Raw genomic sequence first — 10,996 nt, 5'->3', positions numbered from 1 at the left:
GGGAAGTCTCCAGCTAAGCCAAAAGAACCTGCCATGAGAATGATGGAGACCGTGGAATCCTCTACCTCTGCTCATCGGGGGGGAAAGAACTCCAGCCTACATCACAGGACCAGTGGACGCCTCAGACGACAGCTCGGAGGGCGAACCCCTGGTAAGTGGATCCATTGCACCCATCCTCAAGACAGTGACTATATTAATTTTCCCCATGTCCGAAGCTGACAAGGTGAAAGCCTTAATAGACTCTGGCTGCACCCGCAGCCTCATTAGCCCGACGCTAGTGGGAAACCTGGGCATTCCATCAAGGAGACTGGAACAACCAATCTTATTTGGCCAGTTAGATGGGTCCATAGCGGGGGGGGGCAGTTACCCTAGCCACTTTACCAATCCACCTCTCCCTGGGCAAACATGAGGAAGACATAACGTTTGTAGTGACCCCAGGCATGAAATGCCCGATGATCCTAGGGATGGAATGGTTAAAGAAATGGAACCCCTGGGTGAATTGGAGGACGGCAGAAATCAACTTCCTGAAAGGGGATCCTATGGACTTAAAACCCCAAGGGGATCTACCAAAATTAAGAACGGAAAAAGCATCCATGGGAGAGGAAAAGGGGCTACTAGAAATACCAGAGGAATACAGAGATCTTGCTGAAGTTTTCAGTGAGGAGAGGGCAGATGAGCTTCCCCCCCACCGACCCACAGACTGTGTCATAGAATTAAAGCCCGCAGCAAAACTCCCAAAGCCCAGATTATACTCCATGAACCCAAAGGAGAAGGAGGAAATGGAAAGATTCATAAAGAAAAACCTAGAAAGGGGGTTCATTGAACCTGCCAAGCCTAAAGTGGCTGCTCCGGTCCTCTTTAGAGAGAAGAAGGACAGCTCTTTATGCTTATGCGTGGATTATAGGCTCCCAAATACAATCAGTGACAGCAACCTATACCCCCTACCCCTCATGAAGGACATGTTATCCCACCTCTCGAAACGAATTTTTTTTTTTACTAAACTAGATCTAAGGGAAGCGTACTATCACTAGAGAATTAAGGAAGGGGATGAATGGAAGACCACATTTAACTGCCCAATGGGGTGCTATCAATTCAAAGTCTTGACATTTGGATTACAAGGGGGCCCTGCAGTCTTTATGCAATTAATCAATGACGTACTAAGGGGGCACCTATTTAAGGGGGTCCTGCTTTACTTAGACGACATTCTTATCTTCACCGAATCAAAAGAGGAACATGTCAACCTAGTCAGAGCAGTTTTAAAGAAACTGCGAGCCACCCATCTATATGCCAAACTATCGAAATGTGAATTCCACCAGGAAAGGATAGACTACCTAGGTTATCGCATATCCCCATAGGACATTGAAATGGACCCAGAAAAGGTCAGAGCAGTATTAGATTGGGCACCACCCCGCACAAGAAAGCAACTACAAAGTTTCCTGGGCTTTGCAAACTTTTACCGCCAATTCATCCCCTCATTTGTCCAGATAGCACTGCCCCTCACTAACTTACTAAAAACGAAGGGAGCATCCTCAGTAAAACCTAGCCAGCCACTAACATGGACAATGGAGTGCCAAGCAGCGTTTGAGAGACTAAAGAGACTTTTTTCTGCTGAACCAGTACTAAGGCATCCAGACATGGATAAGCCCTTTGTAATACAGGCAGATGCAAGTGATGTGACAGTGGGGGCTGTTCTATTACAAGAAAACGATGATGGGGTATTGCAGCCCTGTGCATATACATCCAAGAAACTCACCAAAACGGAACAGCGCTGGCCTGTGTGGGAGAAAGAGGTATACGGGATTCGGTGGTCATTACTCATGTGGTGCCAATTCCTTGAAGGCAATAAAATCCCTTTCCAGGTGTGGACAGACCACAAAAATTTGGAAGCCTTGAAAACACCCAGGAAGCTCAACTCCAAGCAAACCCGCTGGTCCCAGCATTTTCACCAATTCCACTTTACGCTCAAGCATTTGCTGGGGGGAAAGCATACCCCAATATAACAGCACATGAGCCACCGACTCTAAACTGATGATGGTGGAATCACAACTGGCAGCACCAGTAACCACCAGAGCCCAAGCTAAATTAAAACCACAGCTGGGTAGCCAAACCGGAATTGAATTCCGGAAAAGTTTGGAAACAGATGAATGGTTCCAGAAAAATAAACACGTGTGCACAATGAAAGATGGACTGCCTTGGATGGGGGAAAAGTTGTATATACCAACAACCCAAAGAGTCACATTCATGCAGCTTTGCCACGACACAAAATCAGCAGGGCATTTTGGATTTGTAAAAACATTACACTTAATTAAACGGCAATTTGGGTGGCCATCCATGAAAAAAGACATAGAAAGTTACGTGGCCAGCTGCCCAAAGTGTGCAACTGCCAAGAGGTTGCAAGGGAAATCGCCTGGACTGTTACAAACAGTGGCAAATCCCTCAGCCCCCTGGAGGGAAATAGCCATGGATTTTATAGTTGAATTACCAGAAAGCAATGGAAATACTGTTGTCAATTTCATGTCCTGTAGCTTTAAGATGCTGGAAGAATGTTGCTGATTTTATCTGTGGTGCCTTTGATGTAGGGGAGGAGGGCGATGTCATTGTACTGTTCTATGTCTCAGTCCTTGGGGGGTGTTTCCCTTTGGATTAGGTTGGTAATAGTATTTCTTTGGAATCCGTTGGAGATTAATGCGTTTGTGAGAGTGTGTAATTCAGTTTTCAGGTGGTCTTTTTCGGCTAGGCGTTTGGTTCTGGAGATGAGGCTCTTGGCTACGGAGTTGATCTGTGCAGGGTGGTGGTGGGATTGTGCGTTTAAGTAGCGGTTGGTGTGTGTTTTTTTCCAGTAGATGGTGTGTCCTAGGGAGCAATTCTCCACAAACACAATATCAAGACAGCCTTCGGCACTGACCAAAAAATAGCCAACATCTTAAGAAACCCCAAAGACATGATCCAGCTAGAAAACCAAGGAGTCTATGAAATACCATACAAAATCTGCCCAGCTACATACATTGGACAAACTAATAGGAGAATAAATGCATGCATCGCAGAACACAAGAACGCAGTCAGAAAAGAAGAAAAAACTTCCTCCCTCTTCCAGCAACTTAAAGCCACAGGACATGAAATTGATTTTGAAGGAATCAAACTAATCTCCAAAACTGAACGCCACAACAAGAAAATAATTATGGAAGCCATCGAAATAGAAAAACACCCCCACAACATGAATAAACGTGACGATACCTCCCACCTACCAGACATCTGGAAACTAGCCCTAATCAACAAATGAGTCCTAGCCATGAAAACTGACACCAGATCCAGAACAACACAGTACGCCACCACCATTCACCCTCACCAGACCCAAACCCAAGCCCAAACCCATCCCTCAGACGAAATGCAACCACCATCCAGAAGCCAAACCACGACGACATCACCAGCTGCTGCACCTCCCTCCGACCCCCACACAAAGCAAACGGACACACGCCATGAACACAGAGCTAGACTGCAAACTCAGAGCCAAACCAAAGCCCGGTATGTTACTTCACAGCCTTCAGCCCTGGACATCACATCACAGAACTCAGGAGGCTACAACATCAAAACTCAGAATGTTACAACACAGCCAACCACCCAAGATGGTGCAACACAGAACTCAGGATACCACTACACTAGATCTCAGGATGTCATCACACAACCCATTACACAGGTCGTTACAACATAAAAGAGTAATGGGCACACAGCCAGCATCTCAACTACTCAGGATGTTACAAAACAGCCAAACAATCCACAAACAATAACTCCTACACAGCCAACCAATCCACCTACAGCAACTAAGCAAGCACTCCACACACACACACCAATATATATAGAGAGACGGCAGCTCCGATCACACTTTGCTCGCACAAGCACGAAGCCGAAAACCCCAGCCTGAAGATGACGAGTGGGACCTCATCGAAACGTCACCAAGATCCTCTCAATCTTACACGGGAAAAGACTCGAATACACCAAGACCTGCATACCTATAATCTACAATACACACACACACACACGCGCGCGCGCGTGCGTGCGTGTGTGTGTGTGTGTGTGTGTGTAGGTCTTTGGTTATTCAGGTTTTCTCCCACATAAAATTGGGAGTGTCATAAGTGTCTTGGCGACGTTTCGACGAAGTCCCATTCGTCATCTTCAGGCTGGTGTTTTCGGCTTCATGCTTCTAGGAGAAATGTGTGATCGTAGCTGTTTCTTCCTTTTAACTGCCAGTGGGGGTATGAACTGATTGGATGGGAGCTTGGCTGTGTTCTCATTGGGTGGAGGTGTGTTCTGATTGGTTAGGAGCTTGGCTGTGCTCTGATTGGATGGGGGGTTGTTTGGCTTCACATTTGTGGTCGTGCCTTATCTTCATGGTGGGTGTCAGTTTGCTTCATGTATGGATTGGAGAGGTTTAAAGTGGCTAATGATGCAGCTGTGGTCTGGCTTCTGGTTTGTGCTCATGCCTCAGCATCGGTGTGGGTTTAGGTTTGCTTTCTGCGTGGATGTGTGGTGGTGACATCCTGTGTGGTTTTCGTGAGTGTGGGTCTGGTGTCATTCTTTGGGTTAGGGATTCGTTGTCAATAAGGGCAGGTTTCCAAACAAATCCCCACTGAAACCAGCCTGACCAAAATCAACCCCGATGACGCTAACAGAATCAGACCTGAAATCACCAATATCCTCTGCACCAGTAAGCCACCCAAAAGCAACTTACCCAAAGAGGAACAGACAGCATTACTTAACCTGAAAGAAGACACCAGCATAATAATCCTACCAGCAGACAAAGGCAACGCCACGGTGGTTATGAACACATCTGACTACCAAACCAAATTAATCAACCTACTCCAAGACTCCACATACAAACCCCTAAACACAGATCCCACCACCTACCTGGAAAAAACCACCAGATCCAAAATAAAAGCCTCCCCCATTAGGGAAGAGATCCAGTAAAGAATCATTCCCAGAGAGAAATCATCCAGATGCCCTAAGCTCTATGGTCTCCCCAACATACACAAAGAAGGAACCCCACTTAGACCCATAGTCAGCTCCATAGGCTCACCTCTACAAAACCTATCCAAATTTCTCACCAAACAACTACAGCCCTATGCAGAATCCATCACCTCACATGTAAAAAACTCATCCCAGTTCATAGAGATCATAAAGAAACAAAACTTACAGCCCAGTGACCTACTCGTGAGCTTCGATGCCATATCTCTCTTCACCCAAGTGCCAATCAAAGAAGCCTTGACAGCTATCCAAAACAAATATAACCCCCCAAAACACATCCTAGATCTGACCAACCACTGCCTATCCAGCACATCTATAATGGACAAAAATACAAACAAATATAAGGAGCACCCATGGGATCACCCCTCTCACCTGTCATTGCAAACCTCTACATGGAACACTTTAAAACCCAAGCTCTAGAAAAATCTGATCACAAACCCAAACTCTGGCTCAGATACGTAGACGACACCTTCATAATCTGGCCACATGGGGAAGAAAAACTGGACAACTTCCTCACACACCTCAACAGCCTACATCCCAAAATACAGTTCACCATGGAAACAGAAGCTAATAACCAACTTCCCTTCCTGGATGTCTTAGTCTACAAGAAATCCAATGGCTCCCTAGGACACACCATCTACCAGAAGAAAACACACACAAACTGCTATCTGCACACTTTCTCACACCACCACCCAGCACAGATCAACTCCATAGCCAAGACACTTATCTCCAGAACAAAGCGCTTAGCTGATGAACAACACCTAAAAGCCGAACTACACACTCTCACCAATGTACTAACATCCAATGGATTCCAAAGAAATAAGATTACCAACCTAATCCAAAAAGAAACCCCCACTAAAATCCAAGACAGAGAACAAGAAAACAGCAAAGCCCTCCCCAATACATAAAAGGCACCACAGACAGAATCAGCAAGATCCTCCACAAACACAACATCAAGACAGCATTCTGCACAAACAGAAAAATATCCACCATCCTAAGATACCCCAAAGACAAAATTGAGTTAGAAAATCAAGCAGTATATGAAATCCCATGCACCGCTTGTCCCACCACATACATTGGACAAACCAACAGAAGAATAGGTGCACGCATTGAAGAACATAAGAATTCAGTCAAAAAAGAGGAACCAACCTCTTCCCTGGTCCAACACCTTAAAGCCACAGGACATGAAATTGACTTTAAAAAGACCAGAACTATCACCAAAACTGAACACTTTAATAACAGAATAATCAGAGAAGCCATTGAGATAGAAAAATACCCACACAGCATGAATAAATGAGATGATATCTCGCACCTACCAGCCATTTGGAAACCCTCCCTTATTGACAAATGAGTCCCTAACACAAAGAATGACACCAGACCCACACTCACGAAAAGCACACAGGATGTCACCACCACACATCCACGCAAAAAGCAAACCCAAACCCACACCGATGCTAAGGCACGAGCACAAACCAGAAGTCAGACCACAGCTGCATCATTAGCCACTTTAAACCCCTTCAATCCATACATGAAGCAAACTGACACCCATCATGAAGATAAGGCACGACCACGAACGCGAAGCCAAACAACAGCAACGCAGCTCACCATGTCAAATACCCCTGCAACTCAGGCTAACCCGAGCACAACAAAGCCCCCACTCAAACAGAACACTCCCACAGCCAATCAGAGCACAGCCAACCCCCCATCCAATCAGATGAACTGTGGGGTGGGGTTTGCCTAGGGACACTTTAAAATGTCGATCTATAAGGGAATCCCTGAGATCCTGTCTATTATGCCTGCTATCAACTATTCTTAATAAAAGTGTGATTGGAGCTGCCGTCTCTCTATATATATTGTGTGTGTGTGTGGAGTGCTGGCTTAGTTGCTGTAGGTGGATTGGTTGGCTGTGTAGGAGTTATTGTTTGTGGATTGTTTGGCTGTTTTGTAACATCCTGAGTAGTTGAGGTGCTGGCTGTATATATATATGTATCTAATGACCTTAAAAATTCAAATCCTGAGTGATGCCATGTAGTAAAAACAAATAAATATGAACACCAGGATAATATCAAACTAGGATTTGTTTAATAAAATGCTGAGCTTTCGTCAGCCAGCACTGCCGACATCATCAGAGCATAAAAACAAGTCAATGGGAGTTCCCTTTTTATAATGCTGGCCGATTCTGTGCACGGCTCCTGGACCTAGTCATCGGTCCATCTGATATCTCTGATTGTTTCATTCTTGGAAGGCACGTAATCACTGTTCCTTTGATGGTTTTTAAAGCCACAGTTCCCTTATCCACTTTTTTTTCCAATCCCCTCACTTGTGCATCCCCCGCTGTCTGTTATTGCACTACTAACTTCTAGGGCTGCCGCTCCCCCTTTCTCCTTCTTTTTGCCCATTGCTTTCTTTGTATGTATCCAATTACCCAGATTCGTTGTTCCCTCCTCTCCCTTTTTGATCGTTTCCCTCATCTGCTCACAGCTATCTGCTGTAGTCTCAATGATTTTTAGGGATGCTGCTCCCCCCTCCTCTTTTTCCCCAACCATTGATTTGCTCGTGTGTCTCTAACCACCCCCTTGTGCTACACACTTTCGCTCATTTCCTCTCCTCGCCTCTACCCCAAGGCATAACCGTTCCGTCCCTGGCAGGCTGTTAGCAGGATGTGTATCCAATAAAACCCTCTTGCTTTTTCGCCCCATTGCTCCTGCGCATGTGTGAGTGTTTACAAATGGTCCATCAAACGGCTCTGAATGTTTGTCCAGGAAGGCTCTAGCACACCCGTTCCTGTCTCCACTCTTCTGTTGGAAGACCCGTTAGCGAGAGAGAGAAGGGGGGGGGATAAGAAACAGGAACAACGAGACGACCAATCCCCAGGAGTTTACACACGGGCAAGGAAGGCGGCAGGGCTGGTAAATAGAAGAACGGAGCTTGAAGCACACACGCAAGACAGCGCAGCAATACAGAGGCAAGCTAAGACAATTGAAGGGGTGGGGATAGACAACTGGGAGCGGATGAACAGCTTTAGGATGAGGATCGTTGGAATTAGTGTTGCTGTTATGATAAGAGTTTTGAGCATTATAGGAGATTTATGTTTTTTAGGAAATCATTTCTGTGAGTCTGTGTGATTGCAACAACTAGGCTGAGGCCTAACCACCACCCCTCAAACAGAGATAGTGAGTAGGATAACTGGTATTGGGGTTTGTGATAGGGTTAGTGAGGTTGAGATGTATATGATTAATAGTATGAATCGAAGGAGTATTATTGTTTCAATGCACATGAGCGCTAGTATAAGATGTTTGTGTTGTATAGATAGACTTAGGACAGTAGTTATAAAGGCTATAGCTAGGATAGTTTTGATTAATTCCACTATTGGGGCTTATTAGCTAAGTTCTTTTGAGTTGAAATCAAATGTCTAGTTAGACTACCCCAACACTCTGTCTATTCTAACCTGCCTTGAAGTCATTCGTATACAAGGCCTTGTGTTAGAATAACTAGGAGAGCAGTGGTTATAGTTGTAGTAGTGATTGTTGGGTTTGTGTTAATGCTTCAAGAGATGGGTAGGAGTAGGATAATCTCTAGATCAAATAGGATGAATAAGATTGCAACTAGAAAGAATTGGATGGAGATGGGGGAGCGTGCATTACCTAGCAGGTCGAATCCGCACTCGTAGGGGGAGAGTTTGTTAATATCTGGTTTTGTTGGTATTGGGGTGTTGATATATAGGAGGGTTGCTGTTGCTATGGTTATAATGGTAAGGAGTGTGAGGCTAATTATTTCTTCCCTTGGGGGCCCTTATGCTTGGAAGGCATTTATACTTATATACTAAAGCCCAGGAAGAAGAATACTTCTGATGTAATAAATAGAATTATGCCATATTGTATGTGTTTTTGTACGCCCAAAGTGTGATGTCCTTGGTAGGTGCCCTCTCAAATGACATCCCATCATCATTGAACAAGGGTGAGTATAAGGGTTAGATACCCCAATTTTAGTACTAATGTTGTGGCAGTGTGGAATCATAAGGCTAGTCCTGAGGCTAGTAGTAGTGAGCCTGTGGTCAGAGGTCAGGGGCTTGGATCGACTATGTGGTATTGGTGTAGTTGGTGGGTCATTAGGTATTTTCTTGTAAATAAAGGATAATTAGAAGGACAAAAACATAAGCCTGGATGCAGGCTACTGCTAGTTCTAGGAGCGTTAAGTAGGAATAGTAGGGTTAATGATAGTGAGCTGATAGAGATATAGGTATTAATAAGGTTGATGGTGGCAGAACTTACTATTGTTATAAGGAGGTGGCCAGCAGTAATGTTGGCTGTGAGTCGCACCCCTAGTGCGATAGGTCGTATTAGTAGACTAACAATTTCAATCAGGATTATGAACGGGATCAGCGGAGTTGGGGAGCCCTCTGGTAGGAGGTGAGCTAGTGTTAGGGATAACTTATTTTTTAGGCCAGTGATAACAGTGGCTAGTCATAGGGGGAGGGCTAGGGCTATGTTTATTGATAGTTGGGAGGTTGATGTGAAGGTGTACGGTAGTAGGCTTAGTAGGTTGGATAATAGGACTATAAGGATAAGACCAGCTAGTAGGCTAGATCATTTTTGTCCTTTTGGGGTGAGTTGACTTGTCATGTTCAATATAAATATTTTTAGGAACCAGGTGATGGCGGTTGTTATGTGATTTCCGAGAAGACTTCTGGTTCCAGATCACGGCGCTCGCAGCTGCGCAAGGAGACTGCTCTCCTCGCCAGCTGATTCTCCTCTGCCAGTAGACCCTTAATCGGGTCAAAAAGCCGCCTTGGAGGGGCGGCTACCAGTGAGGAGGTCCTCGTCATCCTTGGGAGAGCGGCAGCTTCTTCCAAGGACCGAGATTGCTCCTTTGGGCCAACGGTGGAAAGAGTGGCCAGTAAAATGGCTGCTCACCTAGCTGCTGAAACCAGAAGTCAGAAGAACATCTAAGCACAGGAACCACCATGGCTGAGCCGGGTGAGACTTTTTTCTCTTCCTCTCTTGGTTCTCCTTTGTGTGTGTGTGTGTGTGCCTGTAAAAAGCACTTTTGAAATCATTTCCCTGCTCTGAGAAGGCGTCATTGGTGAGTGTGGGAAAAAGAAGCTTATGGATTGAATTAATTTAAAATGACTTTTTTTCTCTCTCTATTTTTATTTTATTTGTTATTCACTTTGGGGTCTTGGAAAATCTTTTTAATATTGAATATTGAATTTACTATTAGACTTTGTCTACATTTGAAGAATTCTCCTTTTTTCTACGTTTTTTAATCTTGTTAATGATATTTCTGGTGTCTGGGAGGAAATTTTATATTCTACTGAGGACACCTTGTGGATAAAGTTAAAGTTGCACTATTTCTTTTTCTGTTAGTGAGACTGGCTTTGACCTTCAGACTACCATAAAAAGGAAAAGACAAAGAAATTCAACAGCTGTATTTGTGGGGGTGATTAAATGTTCTTTGAACACAGCCTCTAGTAAAGATACAGATTGTTTCTAATTTTTCGTTGAAATGGAAAAATCTAATGTTCAACTTGACTATTAACTTATACTGGAAAAACTTTATAAAGCTACTGACCAAATACGTTTCCAAATAAAAGAGTGTACTATGGCAATAAAAAACAGACATTTTGCTTTGAATTTACAAATTGACCCCCAGACTACATCTGAGTATTTTATAGATAAAAAAACAACAGAAGCGGAATCAACTATGATTAAAGAAGATTCTACCTTACTTTATATGCATGCTGATGAGATCTCCGAGGAGCCAAAAAGAACTGTAACTGAACCACTTACAACTTTAAAATTAACAGGAATGAACAGACAAGCTCAACTAACTGAAAACTATGGCAGCTTGGATAAGTATCTATTAACTACAAAATTGGGCATAACTGAGCCTGTTATTCAACAGTTTCAAATGTGGAGACTTGACTCTTTAAAACAACAAGGGATTACTTACAAACGAGCTAGGTCTTTAAAACAGA

At 44.2% G+C, this 10,996-nt stretch overlaps 1 pseudogene; it reads right to left on the bottom strand.

Moving 5' to 3' along the window:
• Window positions 1-8,695: 8,695 nt before the first annotated feature.
• Window positions 8,696-10,758, bottom strand: LOC120307449 (annotated as a pseudogene).
• Window positions 10,759-10,996: the final 238 nt, after the last annotated feature.

This window comes from Crotalus tigris, unplaced genomic scaffold (genome assembly GCF_016545835.1).
Source record: "Crotalus tigris isolate CLP2741 ecotype Arizona unplaced genomic scaffold, ASM1654583v1 scf7180000017782.1332974, whole genome shotgun sequence".
Lineage (NCBI taxonomy): Eukaryota > Metazoa > Chordata > Lepidosauria > Squamata > Viperidae > Crotalus > Crotalus tigris.
This window is presented reverse-complemented; position numbering and strand designations above follow the sequence as displayed.